Raw genomic sequence first — 17288 nt, 5'->3', positions numbered from 1 at the left:
CCACAGACTGCGTGATTATGTACTGAGAGGGGGAGAGGGAGAGGGGGAGAGAGGGAGAGAGAAGGAGAGGGAGAGGGGGAGAGAGGGTGAGAGAGTAGGAGAGAGAAGGAGAGGGAGGGAGGGAGAGGGGGAGGGAGAGAGGGAGCAGGGGTGAGAGAGAGGAAGGGAGGGAGAAAGGGAGTGAGAGGGAGCGATGGATAGAGGGAGTGAGGGAGAGGGAGAGAGGGTGAGAGTGATGGAGAGGGGGAGAGAGAAGGAGGGTGAGAGCGAAACAAAATCCTCTTGGTCTAGTTCCACTCGTATCGCCGGCGCTCCTGATCTTTAGATAAGCGTAAGTTTGACTTGAGTAACTCAACTTCACCTTTGCCCTGGTTTGGGTGGGGGTCGTAGGTGGGGGTCGGGATGGGGGGGGGGGGAGGGATGACGGGGGTTAGAACAGAGGGCACGTAGGAAAGCTTTGCTGCACAGGTGTGTTTGGAGAGAGGAATGTGGACACACAGCTTGTGTGAAGAGTGGCCTCAAGGACGCATGCTGGAGTGGAGAGGTCATTTATTTATTTATTATGAACGTAAACACATTCTCGCAAAAAGCTGCACGTGCTCTGCGGATCAGTGACGGAGAGAGAGAGAGAGAGAGAGAGCCTTGTGGAAATTAAGTGTGCTGCAGTGAACAGAAATAAACTAAACTTTCGTGGTTTATCTCACACTGAACTTTCATTATGGGGTTATTAGCTGCATCTATGATACATATAACGCAACACCCTGCAACCAAATAAGCCACTTAAAGCCCAACGTCCTCAGTCTCCCTCTTTTACCTACTATGGTGTCTAATGTGCCTTGCGACCTGTCCAGGGTGTATTCCTGCCTCTCGCCCAATGCATGCTGGGATAGGCTCCACCACCCCTCGCCATCCTGACCAGGAGTAAGCAGGTTAGATAATGGATGGATGGGATGGTATCTAATGTTATAGGCTTATGTATTAATTACAGTAACTGCTGCTGTACTTTGTGAATGATGACGTCATCTCAGCTGCTGTTCTCTTCGATTGGCTGCTGGAGAGCGGCGTAGGGGGGCGGAGCCTGTGCGAAACGCTGGCGCTCTCCGTCCTGGGCGGAGTTTGGCGGTGGGGATGTATTAGCGCGGGCTACACGCGGCTGTGGGGTGGGCGGAGTTTGGCGGAGTTTGGCGGTGGGGATGTATTAGCGCGGGCTGCACGCGGCTGTGGGGTGGGCGGAGTTTGGCGGAGTTTGGCGGTGGGGATGTATTAGCGCGGGCTGCACGCGGCTGTGGGGTGGGCGGAGTTTGGCGGAGTTTGGCGGTGGTGGTGTATTAGCGCGGGCTGCACGCGGCTGTGGGGTGGGCGGAGTTTGGCGGAGTTTGGCGGTGGATGTATTAGCGCGGCTGCAGCGCTGTGGGGTGGGCGAGTTGGCGGAGTTGCGGTGGTGGTGTATTAGCGGGCTGCACGCGCTGTGGGTGGGCGGAGTTTGGCGGTGGTGATGTATTAGCGCGGGCTACACGCGGCTGTGGGGTGGGTGGAGCTCTCACAGGAAGGCTGGCTAATTAGAGACGGCGTCCATCTTCTCTTCTGTGAGCGTGTTTTCCCTCCTGCTGCGCCTGGATGGAGATGAATCGCATCTTTTTATTCAAAAAGAAACCAGAGTCCTCTCTCTCCCCCCCTCTCTCTTCCTTCCCTCCCTACCTCTCTCACTCCCTCCCCCTCTCCTTCCCTTCCTCTCTCTCTTTCTCGTTCCCCCCTCTCTCTCTCTCTCCCTTCTTTCTCCTTCCCTCCCCCCTCTTCTCTCTCTCTCTCTCTCTCCATATACCATATTGGGTCACACCCTACTCTCTTCTCTCTCTATGTTGTCTTCTGTTGCTAATTGAAAGCCTGGGATAACAGGTAATAGCCAGCTTGGACTAAGCACACAAAGAGCTCTATAAAACGCACTCACACTCACACACACACACACACACACACACACACACACACACACACACACACACACACACACTCATTAAGGCCTTAGGTCTGTCTGTATGCCCCCCCCCCCAGCCCTCCCCCTCTCGTGGTGTAAAGCGTCCCTCAGGTTTCCTGCTGTAGTGGAGGCAGAGCAGAGAGGCCAGCAGTACCCCCCCCCCCAGTGCCCAGGGGCAAGGCTCCCGGGCTGGGGGGAGGGGGGGTATTATAGGGGGGTAGTTATAACTCACGTTCTCATTCCTCTTGTTTTCTCTGAAGCTGTGCGGTGTCTCTCTGAGGAATGCAGAAATAGAGCCCCCCCACTGTGCTGTGCCCCCCCCTCCCCGCTGTGCCCCCAGCACTGAGCTGACCCCAGCACAGGGAGTTCATTACTGTACGTCTCAGTCCGGCTCAGTGCTTCATTATACAGAACCCCCCCCCAAGACCTGCAGGCTGTGCTCTGTGTGTGTGTGTGTGTGTGTGTGCGTGTGCGTGCGTGCGTGCGTGTGTGTGTATGGTGTATGTGCACGTGTGTGTGTGAGTGCATGCGTGCCTGCATGTGAGTGTGTGTGTGCGTGTGTGTGACTTTGTGTGTGTGTGACCGCATGTGCATGAGTACGTGTAAGAGACTGGTGTGTGTGTGTGTGTGTGTGTGTGAGTGCATGCGTGCCTGCGTGTGTGTGTGTGAGTGCATGCATGCCTGCGCGTGTGTGTGTGTGTGCGTGCGTACGTGCGTACGTGTAAGAGACTGGTGTGTTTGTACAGCAGGGAGGGGTGTGTGCGTGGTTTGATGGGGAGATGACAGAAGATTGGACTGCATAAAGGAGAAAGAGATGGGGGAGAAAGAAAGAGAGAAGGAGGGGCAGAGAGAGAGAGGTTTCAGGTTGAAGAGCAGTGTGTCATTAGTGTAATTTTGTGCAATCTGTGCTTGGGGGAGGAAGAGACAGAGAGAAAGAAGGATTCTTGTTGTCTGAAATCACATTTTAAAAAAATATCAAAACTTGCAGTAAGCAACAATGAAGGATTTAAAAGCACAGTTTTTATCCTCACATTCTGCAGTGCTTTTAGTACAATGATGAGCATCATATTGCTCCTCTTTTTAACCTATTCCAGGTGTGAGGTCACAAACATGCGATTAGAATGTTCTTAGCTGAACATTCTAATGCTGATGTCACAATCACTACTGCTAACTGAAAGCAACGGAAGTCTGGAACACTGACTTTTTGAAAATATTTTGAAAAAAAACAAAGAAACCAAGCATTCCAAATAACCCCCCCCCCCACTCTTCAAAGGGTTACATCGAGCTTAGTGTAAACTCAGTCCTGATGCTGTGGACGTTCTGTAGGTCACTGGGTGCATGTGGAGAGGATGCAGTCATCTCTCCCTGTGTTTAGTACAGTCATCCGGCTGTTTTCCACTTCCCGGGGTGGGGGGCTGGGGAGGGGGTGTGGTGCAGTACTTTCTGTTACTGGGGGGGGGTGGGTGCTTGATGTGTACATCCTCTTTATTTAGGGCACCAGGAAGGCTGTATTTGTTTGTGAATTTCATGCCAAATTCTACTCTTCTTAATGATTTAATTAGACCAGTCATTCAGTAATTGATATTTTAGCTATGTTTCATGAATGATGAAACATGGGGGGGGAGGGGGCAGGTTGGGGTATTAGGGCACAGGGGGGCAGGTTGGGGCAGTATCAGTGAGCGGGGGGCAGGTTGGGGCTGTAGGATAGAGGGGGGGCAGGTTGGGGTAGTAGGGCACAGGGGGGCAGGTTGGGGCAGTATCAGTGAGCGGGGGGCAGGTTGGGGCTGTAGGATAGAGGGGGCAGGTTGGGGTAGTAGGGCACAGGGGGCAGTTGGGGCAGTACAGTGAGGGGGCATTGGGGCGAGGATTTGGGGTAGTAGGGCACAGGGGGGCAGTTGGGGCAGTAGCAGTGAGGGGGCATTGGGACAGGGGGTGATTTGGTGTCCTGGTACAGCCACAGATTGGAGTGGGTAGACAAACAGAAGAATATGAGATGGGTATAATGGATCTGACTCATCTCACTCAGGCTCACTCTGAAACCCAACCTGGTTATCCTCCTCAGCAACATTACACTGACAACACATGATTATACCGCTATGGTGTGTGTGTGTGTGTGAGAGTGAGTGTGTGTGTGTGAGCGTGTGTGCGTGTGTGTGTGTGTGTGTGTGTGTGTGTGTGTGTGTGCACTAGTGAATCTTTCACAGGAGGGTTTACCTGTAGCCTAGTCTCTGTGCAGTAGAGTTCCCGAGCCCATGCCACTCTGAACCGAGCGTCCCCCTCGCGCAGCCCTTCCTCCCAGCTCCTCCTCTTCCTCTCGTGGCTCTTTCTGAGAGGCAGTTTTCCAGATGGAGTGACGGGTGCAGACCGGCCGGTTTAATGCAGAGGCTGGGGCTGAGAGGAACGCTGTTCGCCGTTAAGCGCTAAGCGAAAGAGCAGGATGACGAAGCGCCCTCTCTCCGCGTTACGGATCGAGCGCTTTGGGAGATCTCTCCGGAACGAGGGTTTTCGGGTCCCGGAATGATTGCTGTTGCCATGCCAACTGACAAACAGGAGTTCTGTGTTTTTGCCCGTGGCAGCATTTTTGAAAGTGATCAGAAAACACAAAAATAGGACGAGACTCTGTGAGAAAGTAATGAAATAATTTTAATTACGCAGAAATAGACTGACCAGGTTCTTCCAGACCTGGTATATCTCATAAAATAAATTGACACAAATTTAAATAAAAGTTTTAGACGGTAAATAGTAACAGTATTATTTTGCTGGTTGGGGGCTGTTCTTTGCCTGATTTGTTGACTGTTCTTAGGCTGGTTTGGGGCTGTTCTTTGCCTGGTTTGGGGGCTGTTCTTTGGCTGGTTTGGGGGCTGTTCTTTGGCTGGTTTTGGGGCTGTTCTTAGGCTGGTTTGGGGCTGTTCTTTGCCTGATTTGGGGACTGTTGTTAGGCTGGTTTGAGGCTGTTCTTTGCCTGGTTTGGGGCTGTTCTTTGCCTGATTTGGGGACTGTTCTTAGGCAGGTTGGGGGCTGTTCTTAGGCTGGTTTAGGGGCTGTTTTTTGCCTGATTTGGGGACTGTTCTTAGGCAGGTTGGGGGCTGTTCTTAGGCTGGTTTAGGGGCTGTTCTTAGGCAGGTTGGGGGCTGTTCTTAGGCTGGTTTGGGGCTGTTCTTTGCTGGTTTGGGGCTGTTTTTGCAGGTTTGGGGCTGTTCTTAGGCATGGTTGGGGACTGTTCTTAGGCAGGTTGGGGGCTGTTCTTTGGCTGGTTTAGGGACTGTTCTTAGGCAGGTTGGGGGCTGTTCTTAGGCAGGTTGGGGACTGTTCTTAGGCAGGTTGGGGGCTGTTCTTTGGCGGGTTTGGGGGCTGTTCTTGGCAGGTTGGGGGCTGTTCTTTGGCTGGTTTAGGGCTGTTCTTGCGGTTGGGGCTGTTCTTAGGCAGGTTGGGGCTGTTCTTAGGCAGGTTGGGGGCTGTTCTTTGGCTGGTTTCAGGGCTGTTCTTTGGCTGGTTTGGGGGCTGTTCTTTGGCTGGTTTCGGGGCTGTTCTTTGGCTGGTTTGGGGGCTGTTCTTTGGCTGGTTTGGGGGCTGTTCTTCTCCAGCGGTAGTTCCTGGTTTCTTTGTGGGGCTGACCCAGCAGCACAGAGCCGTTTGATCTCAAGGACAACTGGAGGGGAGGTCTCCTTAGAGAGGCTCCTCTCTCCTGTTATATTACACTCTCACATCTCTCTCTCTGTCTCTCTCTCTCTCTCACACATCTCTCTCTCTCTCTCTCTCACACACACATCTTCTCTGTCTCTCTCTCTCTCACACACATCTCTCTCTCTGTCTCTCTCTCCCTCACACACATCTTTCTCTCTCTCTTTCTCACACATCTCTCTCTCTGTCTCTCTCTCTCTCACACACATCTCTCTGTCTCTCTCACACACATCTGTCTCTCTCTCTCTCTCTCACACACACATCTCTCTCTCTCTCTTTCTCTCTCACATCTCTCTCTCTCATTCGTCTTCTGTTCTCTCCCCCCACCCATCTCATCTTTTTATCATGGTCCTCCCATCACTACACTCTATCTTTCTCTCTTTCTCGCTCCCCCATCCCGTTTTCCCCCTTCTCGCTGTCTCTCCCTTCTGTTTCATTCTCCCATCTCTCTCTCTCTTTCTCTCTTTGTCTCTCTCCCTATCTCTCTCCCTCTCTCTCTCTCTCTCCCTGTGTAAATATTTGCAGTGTTCGCCCAGATGGTGATAGCGTAGCGGGCTCATTCGTTAGCGTGCCCGAGCCGTGATGTACACACACTCACACACACACACACACACACACACACACACACACACACACACACACACACACAGTCTGACACACACACTCACACACTCCGGCATCAGCCCCCCGCTCCCCAACCCGCCGCGGAGAGAACCCAACACCACCCCGAACTCTACCGTGAGGTCGTCCCGTTCCTCCGCTCCCCCCCTGGCCTCTCTGAATGGACCTGTCTGCGTTCCCCCTGTGTTTGTGGGGTGTTTTTTGGGGTACTCTCAATGCTGTGCTGTCTCTCCCAGTCACAGGCTGCTTTGTTTACTTTCTCGGGGTGGGAATGGCGGCTGTTTGCGGGGGGATTAGCTTTAAATTAACTCCGGAATTAAGAGATTCCGTTAAGCTTGAGCTCCTGCTCAACTTTATTAACGATCTGACTCCAAGTCACTGTGATCTTCTTTTGAATGTTTTTTTGTAAAGAAGCCTGTGCTTCTTTTCTGAAGGAGTGTGGGAGGGTAATACTTCCTCCGTGGAAATAGGCATCTCTTGCCCCTCTGTGTTGGGGAAGTGTGTGTTTTTTTGCAAATCGGCCCAACGGCAGTGCAGTAGCAGCAGGACTGTCCGTCGGCCATTTTGCCTTCTCTTAACAGCTGATCCTGATTCTAACCTCCTCTCGTCGGCTGTCTGCTAGTGGGCCGTTGCTGTGCCTATATGCCATTGGCTGGGCCTCTGCTGGGCCTCAGCTGTGCCTGTATGCCATTGGCTGGGCCTCTGCGCCGATATGCCATTGGCTGGACCTCAGCTGTGCCTGTATGCCATTGGCTGGGCCTCTTCTGGGCCGCCGCTGTGCCGATATGCCATTGGCTGGACCTCAGCTGTGCCTGTATACCATTGGCTGGGCCTCTTCTGGGCCGCCGATATGCCATTGGCTGGACCTCAGCTGTGCCTGTATGCCATTGGCTGGGCCGCTGCTGGGCCTCAGTTGTGCCTGTATGCCATTGGCTGGGCCGCTGCTGGGCCTGTATGCCATTGGCTGGGCCGCTGCTGGGCCGCTGCTGGGCCTCTGCTGTGCCGATATGCAAAGTGCCATTGCTGGGCCGCCGCTGTGCCGATATGCCATTGGCTGGACCTCAGCTGTGCCTGTATGCCATTGGCTGGGCCTCTTCTGGGCCGCCGCTGTGCCGATATGCCATTGGCTGGACCTCAGCTGTGCCTGTATGCCATTGGCTGGGCCTCTTCTGGGCCGCCGCTGTGCTGATATGCCATTGGCTGGACCTCAGCTGTGCCTGTATGCCATTGGCTGGGCCTCTTCTGGGCCGCCGCTGTGCCGATATGCCATTGGCTGGACCTCAGCTGTGCCTGTATGCCATTGGCTGTGCCTGTATGCCGGCGCTGGGCCGCGGTTTCGCGGCATTAAGGGAGCGTGCGCTCAGCCGTGGCCGCACGCCGCTCGAACCCCGTCTCCTTGGCGCTCCGGGCGAGCCTTTGTTCCCACGGACTCGCTGACTCCGGATAAACCGCCCCCCCCCCCGCCCTGCCCCCCACCCCCCACCCCCCCCACCCCCCTGCGGCATGCAATCAGAGGTTAATTGAGTTAATTAAGGGTGAGGGGAAGTGTTGATTTTGGAGTGGGATGCCGGCATGTGGTGTAGTTGGGGGGGGGGGCAGGGTGGGGGGGTCCCGAACGCCCACCAGGGTTGAAGACGAGGCCACAGACGTCTGCTGTCAGGGTCTGAGTTCAGTTCAGAGACCCCAAAAAATGTGAGCGTTGAAGCTGTTGGCTGTTCTCCTGCATACACACACGCACAGACACACACACATGCACACACGCACGCACAGACACACACACATGCACACACGCACGCACAGACACAGACACAGACACACACACATGCACACACGCACGCACAGACACAGACACACACACACACACACACACTGCTGCCGCTCTCTCTCGAAGGCAGAACGGCTTCTTCAGGAGAGTCACCTCGTTCAAGGACGTGACTCTGAAGCGCTGTGTGTGTGTGTGCTGTGTGTGTGTGTGTGTGTGTGTGTGTGTGTGTGTGTTGTTTTTTTCCCGGTCCTTCTCGTTCCCGCTCGGATTTCATCTGCAGATGTTGTTCCGAAACGTGCCGGAGCGCTTCGGAACGCCGCTGGGGGGCGAACCTGCCCCCCCCCCTCCCCTCCCATCTCTGGCGTTCCCCAGGCACACAAGATGTGCTGATTGTTCAAAAGCGCTCCTCTTTGTGCTCTGTGTGTGTGTGTGTGTGTGTGTGTGTGTGTGTGTGTGTCGTTACTCCTTATTTCAGGTTCTGGGTTCCCCCTGAGGAGGGGGAGGGGGTGTGGGTGTTTGGGGGAGTGGGATGAGGGGGGGGCCGTGTCCTTGGGTTTTATTGCAGTGAGGGGCGGCTCATTTGCGATGTGACTTCCTGCCTGTTTAGGGTCTCACAGGAGAAACGCATGAGCTCTCAGGTGCCTACAGATATATAAACACACACACACACTCACTCATGCAAACACGCACACACACACACACTCACTCATACAACACGCACACAACACACACACACACACACACACTCATCAAAACACACACACAACACACACACACACACACACACACTCATACAAACACGCACACACACACACACACACACACACACACACACACTCATATAAACACACACACACACTCACTCATACAAACATGCACACATATGCACGCACACATACACACACACACACTCACTCACTGGTATATCACATGACAGTGCCAGCCGCTGTTATCTCTCTGTGAGACGGTGAAGGACAGGGAGACCCTGCCTCTCCTCAGAGGGAAGGCGGTTCGCTCTTTAACCCTAACCCTAACCCACGACGCTTCGCTGGGCTCGCCTCCGCGTTCCCACGTCCCGCCGAACAGACACTCCAGTTGCGTTGGAAACGAAAGCGCGTTTCGGGAGAGAGCGGCCGGCGGCTGGGTGCGGACACGCAGGGGGGCGGCCTCGCCCAAGCGCCCTGCGCTGTGTCGGTGCAGGCGGAGAAAGCGCCGCGCTTCCCAAATTATTTATTATTATATGTTATCGATTCTCCGGGTCTCTCCATGCTCAGGGGTTTTTTTTTCCGAAACGGGACGGGGAGATTGTTATTCCCCTCCCCCCTCCCCCCTCGTCCTTCGGCTCAGCTCCTCATTAAAAACCCGAGATTCCTCCAGAGGATCGCAACCCGGGCGGATACTGTTTCAGCCGGCGATGGAGGAGCAGGAGGAGGAGGAGGAGGAGGAGGAGGAGGAGGAGGAGGATCGTTTGGTGTTACTGGGCGCGAGTGAAACGGAATCTGTTTGATTAGCCTTGGAGGCTGTGATGCGCTCCCACCAGGGCTGGAGAGCACCAGCGCTGTTTATTTTCAGATAGTATGAACAGAGTTAGAGCCAGACTCACATTAATGTGCTGTAGCCTTTATAACAATAATAATAATAATAAAAATAGTAATACTTTTAATTTTCGGTACTATGTTTTTTTTCTTGGGAGGTTTATTATGAGGGTGATTGTATGGGCTCCAAATGCAAAATTTGGAGAGGGGGAGAGGCATCTGTCCAGGGGTTGTTCCTGACTTCTGCCCAATGCATGCTGGGTGCTCAACCCCGGATGATGAAGGATGGATGACGACGTACACCCGGAGTGTCTTTTTAGCACATGAGGGGTCAGGGAAATTGTATTTGGGCTGATAATGGTGTATTTGGGCTGATAAAAGTTAGACTTTCTAAAAAAACCCTCTCTTCAAGCGGTTCAGCGTAGGAGAAGAGGCATTACATTAGTTTTTTCTGGAGTAAAACCTTTGGAAATCTGAGAAGCTGAGCGATACCTCTGAGGATGAGAGACTGATTGATTGATTGACTAGTCCTCGGACATTCCAGAAGGTTCTTTTTGAACGCACCCGCGTGCAGAACCCTGGCTCTGCTGCTCCAGCCTGCTTTCGTCGTGTGAAGCGCAGTTTAGCCTCAGATTGACGCGTCTGACTGCACAGCAGCGCGAGCGGCTGCGCTTCTGATTTTGTTTGAGCGAGAGCGGAGCTGTCCCCCCCCCCCACGCAGCTCTCTCAGAGGGGGGGGGGGGGCGGGACGTCTCTGTCAGTTTTGCTTCGCGCCGTGATGCCCGTCAGCGTCTGATACGCGCTCCGCGGGGCGTCTGTGAGGCCAACGCTCATCGATTACAGAGCGCGGCTCCGCCGCGTAGCGTCTCTGATGCTGATCCGCGTCTCCTCCATCAGTGTGCTGTTTGATCAATCGCGTGTGTGTGCGTGTTACATTACATTACATTACAGGCATTTAGCAGACGCTCTTATCCAGAGCGACTTACACAACTTTTTACATAGCACTTTACATTGTATCCATTTATACAGCTGGATATATACTGAAGCAATGCAGGTTAAGTACCTTGCTCAAGGGTACAACGGCAGTGTCCTTACCCGGGATTCGAACCTGCGACCTTTCGGTTACAAGCGCAGTTCCTTACCCACTGTGCCACACTCCGTCCCACTCCGCGTGTGTGGGTGTGTCTGTGTGTGTGTGAATGTGTGTGTGCGTGCGCACACGTCCATGTGTGTGTTTGTGTGTTCTAAACCCAGCTGCACTTTCATGCATATTTCATAGGTTCAGAAGTTAACATTTGATTAGAGAAGAGATTCACGTAATCACACACACACACACACACACAGACTAGATCTATAGTCGTATAATTATCTGAAGTACTTCAGCTGTACAGGCACCAGCTAAGTTTCTGCAGTTTGCAGTGACAGTATATTTTCAGCATGTATGGTTTGCAGCAAGCTTCACTGAAGATTCCCTGCAGATCTACATGCGGTGTTTAGAACTTTCTCTGGGATTTAAAGAGTTAAAGGATCTCAGATACATGTTTCTGTCCAGGTCTGACTCACGTGCAATCCGATCTGTGCCGTCTGACTCGAGAGAGAGACTGCTCGCTCAGCAAAACTCCCATCATGCATTGCAGGCCGCGATGACGAGACGGCGTATTCAGAAACGGACGGGGGTTCGTTTTGTGTCGTTACCGAGCAGAGCGCCTCTCCGCCCCAGCCCGGAACGGGACAGCACTCTGGAATTTGGGATAATGATAGGGTACCCTCCCGAGCACCACCCCCACCCAACACAGACGGCACCACAGCTGGGACTCGTTCCCAGAAAACACCAGAATAATTCCCCTCTCCTCCGTCAGCGATACGATTTCTCCCAATTTTGGCTGGATAAGGGGTGATCTTTCAGACCCTATTTGTCTCAGTCAGAGGGACTTTTAGGGGTGAGGGGAGGGGGGGGGGGGGGTCGTCTGAAGCATTCACACATTAAGAGATTTTTTTTTTTTTTGCGCTGACAGTTGATGGTAAGTTAGAACATACAGCAGATATACTAGCCAAATATCAGCAGGTCGTAAAGGCATTATGGCATGAGAAATTAATATTCCCTGATTACTCATCATAAAAAGCCCATGCTCAAATAAGCTCCACACTGAATACCAACCTATAGCTTTGGTCGAGTGAAATGCACATTTGCATGTGTGTATGTGTGTGTGTGTCTGTGTGGGTGTGTGTGTGTGTGTGTGTGTGTCTGTGTGGGTGTGTATGTGTGGGTGTGTGTGAGTGTGTCAGCATGTGGGTGTGTGTGTGTGTGCGTGTGTGTCTGTGTGAGTGTGTGTGTGCGTGTGTGTCTGTGTGAGTGTATGTCTATGTGGGTGTGTGTGAGTGTGTCAGCATGTGTATGTGTGTCTGTGCAGGTGTATGTGTGGGTGTGTGTGAGTGTGTGCATGTGTGTGTGTGTGTGCATGTGTGTATGTGTGTGTGTGTGTGCGCGTGTGTGTATGTTTGGGTGTGTGTGTGCGTGTGTGTATGTGTGTGTGTGTGTGTGCGTGTGTGCATGTGTGTGTGTGTGTGTGTGTGTGTGTGTGTGCATGTGTGTATGTGTGTGTGTGTGTGCGCGTGTGTGTATGTGTGTGTGTGTGTGCGCGTGTGTGTATGTTTGGGTGTGTGTGTGCATGTGTGTTTGTGTGCATCAGCCTGTACTGTAATTGTGCAGAATGCTCAGGGGGAGATGCCCTTATCTCTGCTTCGCTCTGTCCCAGGATAAGATGTATTTATGTGTGTTTGTGCCCCAACCCCAACCCTGCCCCATCACTCCTACTCCAGCAGGACAGCCCCAGCAAATAGCCTAATCATGAGGGATAGTCCTGTGTGTGTCTGTGTGCACATGTGTGCAGTGTGCGTGTGTGTGTGTGTGTGTGTGTGTGTTTTAGCATGTGTGTGTGAGTGTGCGTGTGTGCGTGTGACTGTGTGTGAGTGTTTAAGTGTGTGTATGTGTGTGTGTGTGTGTGTGTGTGTGTGCGCGTGTGTGCGTGTGACTGTGTGTGAGTGTTTAAGTGTGTGTATGTGTGTGTGTGCGAGTGTGTGTCTGCGTGTGTGTGAGTGTGCGTGTGTGTGAGTGTGTGAGTGTGTGTGCGAGTGTGTGAATGTGCGTGTGTGTGAGTGTGCGAGTGTGTAAGTGTGTGTGCGTGTGTGTAAGTGTGTGTGCGAGTGTGTAAGTGTGTGTGCGAGTGTGTGAGTGTGAGTGTGTGTGTGTGTGTGTGTGAGTGTGTGTGTGTAAGTGTGAGTGTGTGTGTGTGTGTGTGTGCGTGTGTGTGAGTGTGTAAGTGTGTGTGCTGTGTGTGTGTGTATGTGTGTGTGTGTGTGTGCGAGTGTGTGTGAGTGTGTAAGTGTGTGTGCGTGTGTGTGAGTGTGTGTATGTGTGCGTGTGTGTGAGTGTGTGTGCGCTTGCATTTGTCTCTCTTCTGGAATGATACAGCCTCTTGATTTAAGTGCAGGAGGGAGAAGGTTAACACAATGAAGATTAATCTGACCCGGGCCGGGGCAACTCGTTTCCTGGGAGATAGATGAATGGAAATTGGGAGCATTTGTCAGAGGCGAGGCGATGGGAACCCTGGGACTCGGGAGGCGGGCCCCAGAGCTCCAGTGACCCGCTATCGGTTTGTTCCGTCTGGTCCTCATAAATCCAGCCCCGTCCCGTCTGGTCCTCATAAATCCAGCCCCGTTTCGTCTGGTCCTCATAAATCCAATGCTCTGTTCTCCTGTTCTTATGTAACCTGCATCACAAATAATCACACTGCTACACAAACATCTCTTCGATTTTTGTCTGTACAAGTCAGTTTGTTGTGGTTGTACTCGTTATTACTATTATCAATATCAGCAAATGTTCTCATCCTTGGTTATGCAGTTTCTTTTTTTGAACAATTACTGTCCATGTGGCATGTCGACTTGTGTTTGTCTGCTTTGTTTAAAGCTGCAACAGCAGTGTCACAACTGGGAATCAAACCTGCAGCCTCCTTGTTCGAGCCCAGCTGCTTAACTTCTGCATCACTTGAGTGCTCATCTTCAAATTTGTATGTGTGTGTGTGTGTGTGTGTGGTGTGTGTGTGTGTGTGTGCTGGGGTGTGTGTGCTGTTGCAGTGGTGGCTGGGTGCGTACATTAATGCTGGGGGTGCTGTATTAATGCTGGGAGGGATGCGGTGACTACATTAATGCTGGGGGGGGGGGGTGACTGTATTAATACTGGGAGGGGGCTGGTGGGGTGTACTGCTATTAATGCTGGGGAGGGTATGTTTGGGGACTATTGTACTATTATCTGGAGGGGTGGGGGTGTGTTTTTATTGGGCTGGTGGCGGTGGACTGTATTAATGCTGGGGGGCTGGAGGGGTGTACTGTATTAATGCTGGGGTGACTGTATATCTGGGCGGGGGGTGACTGTATTACATGCGGGGGGTGATATAATGCTGGGGTGGGGGGTGACTGTATTATGGCTGGGAGGGGGCTGGTGGGGTGACTGTATTAATGCTGGGGGGGGCTGGTGGGGTGACTGTATTAATGCTGGGGGTGGGGGGGTGACTGTATTAATGCTGGGGGGTGACTCTATTGAGGCTGCGAGGGAGTTGACTGCATTAATGTTGGGTGGGTGACTGTATTAATGCTGGGGGGCTGGGGGGTGACTGTATTAATGCTAGGGGGGGCTGGTGGGGTGACTGTATTAATACTGGGAGGGGGGGGGGGTTGAGACGCTGAGCAATCACAGCCCAGCTTTGATCTCCTCTCACAGGCAAAGACACTCCACGCAAAATGGCTCCCATTAGAGCCCCAGTAATGCAGTTTCCACTTCTCATCTTTCAAGAGCGCTCTCCTCCTTTCTCCACAGGCCTCTTTATGTCCTTCCGCACAAAGCCATCGCCAGCGCGCGCCGGTTTAAAAGAGGAAATGACAGTAAAATAGTAGCGGGGAGCGTGCTTTCTCTCATACGCACGTCGCACTTGAGTCCCGGTTTGTGCATAACCTGCTGTAGAGCGCTGCTTGCAGCATGTAATTTCACCATTTACGCGGTGATTTCTATCCATGAAAGAACTATCGTAGAGCAGCCGAAGAAGGACTTAGTGTTATGTATTAGGTTATAAAAATTCTGGTATTTTTATGGGAAAATTTTATGAAATGTATAATTTCTTCATTCATAGCAAAATGTTGTGAGTATTTTTCTAATATCGTCTATATTGTCCCTTTTGGGCTGATTTTGCATTCAGAGTTTTGCCGTGTGCTGTTTGTTTGTGAAGGAAACCGTGAGGAGGAAAACTCCATTAAATTTGATTTCATTTTTTAATCAAACTGTTTAATTTTGAGGTTGCCCGTCTTCCTTCCTGCAGTGCCGTTCTCTCGCGGAAGAGATTTAATCACTCCGGAGGAATTTTAAATGTAAGTTTACCCCTAAAACAAATTTAATAAAACCGCAGAAATCTCTTTTGCGAGATATTGCCTCCTGTTTGCCTCCGAACAGGGCTTTGATTATCCTGTGTAAATGTTACGGAATTTGGAGCGCGTTCCCCCCCCCCGCCCCCCCCCGATCCTCCGCCTTTATCGCAGCTGTTTCCGCAGCGAGGGTGAGCCAGTCCTGGCGTATCGATAACCCCCCCCCCCGTCTTTTGGCAGGAGCCCCCATGTTTGGCTCGAGCAGACAGCCGGCTCAACTCTCGCGGGATTGGAGATTTAACCGCCCCCCCTGTCTCACGCGGAAAAAAAAATAAAACTGCGTAAAACAGGCTGTAAACAACATTCAGACTGTTTGGTTTTTAACGCGCCTCGTGTTTATTTTATCTGGCGCTGGGAGCGGACGGCTCCCCCCTCTGGAGCGTGTGTAGCCGTGTTGCTAATTAGGTGCTAAATACTTTAAAAATACTTGGTTTCTGCGGAGGAAGTGACTAATAAATGCGTCGGAGGCGATGGAGAGCTGCTCGGAATCTGGCCCCTCGGCAGTGAATACCAGCGAAGAAGACCTCGGGTCCTCATCGCCACGGGAACCGCGGGGCTGTCTCGCCCGGCTGCGCTCATCTGTTACCGTTAAGGCGCAAACGCCCTCGCCATAAGCGCTCTTAATTTTTATTAACGACGCTCGTTTCAGATCCCACGTTACAGAACACACACACCCATTTATCACAGGATGCTGGCGTAAGAGTAGGCTGCCACTTCTCTCTCTCTGTCTCTGTCGCTCTCTCTCTCTCTCTCTCTCTCTCTGTCACTCTCTCTCTGTCTCTGTCTCTCTCTCTCTCTCTCTCTCTCTCTCTCTCTCTCTCTCTCTCTCTCTCTCTCTCTCTCTCTCTCTCTCTCTCTCTCTCTCTCTCTCTCTCTCTCTCTCTCTCTCTCTCTCTCTCTCTCTCTCTCTCTCTGTCTCTGTCGCTCTCTCTCTCTCTCTGTCTCTGTCATTACATTATAGGCATTTAGCAGACGCTCTTATCCAGAGCGACGTACAACAAGTGCATAGGTTTCATGATGTAGAGGCGCAAAAGAAACACTAGAGTAAAGTAAGGATCGTAGTGCCAGAAGTGACCACATCGATCACTCTCTCTCTGTCTCTGTCTCTCTCTCTCTGTCTCTCTCTCTCTCTCTTGCTCTCTCTCTCTCTCCTTCCCTCCCTCCCTCTCTCTGTTGCTGTCTCTGGTCTGTGACTCTTAGGAAATGGGAAGACAGAGTGACTGACAACTAAGTACCATATGGCTGTCAGTAACCTGCTATGAGCCTTTTGAAAGCAACTGAGAGAGAGCAAGAGAGAGAGAGAGAGAGAGGGGGGGGAGGAGGAAGAGACAACTTGCATGCACACACAGCCACACAGGCACACACACGTACACACACACACACACACACTCAACCCCCCACACACACACACACTCAATCCCCCACACACACATGCTCAATCCCCCACACACACACACACACACACACACGCTCAATCCCACACATGCACACACGCACACACACACACACACACACTGGTTTATGAGTGAGTTACCCCCACTCATAATGAGTAATGCGCTAACATGTCGGAGCGGCCTGTTGGTTGGGGCGCTGGTGTGAAGTACACATGCTCCGCATGTAATGAGGTGTGAAGGAGACGCAGGAGGTGAAGGAGGCCACATCACTCCATCCTCTCTTCCGTTGACATCCCTTTCTCCTCGCTGGCACAGCGGAAATCATGATCAGTTATTACAGCGCTCCCTGCCCCGCCGCGGTGGGGTGGGGGGGGGCTAAATCTCTCCCCGTGAACCCCGCTCCCCCCCCCCCCCCCGTCTGTCCCGACCTCTGCGTCTCCTGTAAGGGTCAAAGGTCACCGCTCCAGGTCCTCCGAATTATGACGGACGAGGGGCCACCTCTGGGCCCCTGGGAGCCGGAGAGACGCGCGTTTAAAAATAAATAAATGTTTTAGAAGGAAGCTCCGTCTGACAGGAGCGGGCCAGCGGAGACGGCCAGCTGAGCTTCGGAATGCGTCATCGGCACGACGACATTTACGCTAACACACTACATTACCCATAAGCCACAGCACGATATACCGTGAAATAATGAGCATAACCAAACGATAAGTGTATAAAGTCATTCTTAAAACAATTATACAATCGTTTATAATAATTTTACAGATCAGTGATCATTAGGGGGTCACAACTGTCCCTTCAGCTGTGGTAAGTAGCTACATATTTCCTCTCCCAGGATGATTTGAACTTGT

At 52.2% G+C, this 17288-nt stretch overlaps 1 protein-coding gene across 3 annotated transcripts in view; it reads left to right on the top strand.

Moving 5' to 3' along the window:
- The window catches only part of LOC135264130 (roundabout homolog 1-like), a 141554-nt gene that overhangs the window by 62304 nt on the left and 61962 nt on the right, over positions 1-17288 (top strand). The gene's annotated exons all lie outside the window — the stretch shown is intronic.

This window comes from Anguilla rostrata, chromosome 9 (assembly GCF_018555375.3).
Source record: "Anguilla rostrata isolate EN2019 chromosome 9, ASM1855537v3, whole genome shotgun sequence".
In the NCBI taxonomy this organism is placed as follows: domain Eukaryota; kingdom Metazoa; phylum Chordata; class Actinopteri; order Anguilliformes; family Anguillidae; genus Anguilla; species Anguilla rostrata.
The sequence above is the reverse complement of the archived record's forward strand: the minus strand, read 5'-3'. Positions and strand labels throughout refer to the sequence as shown.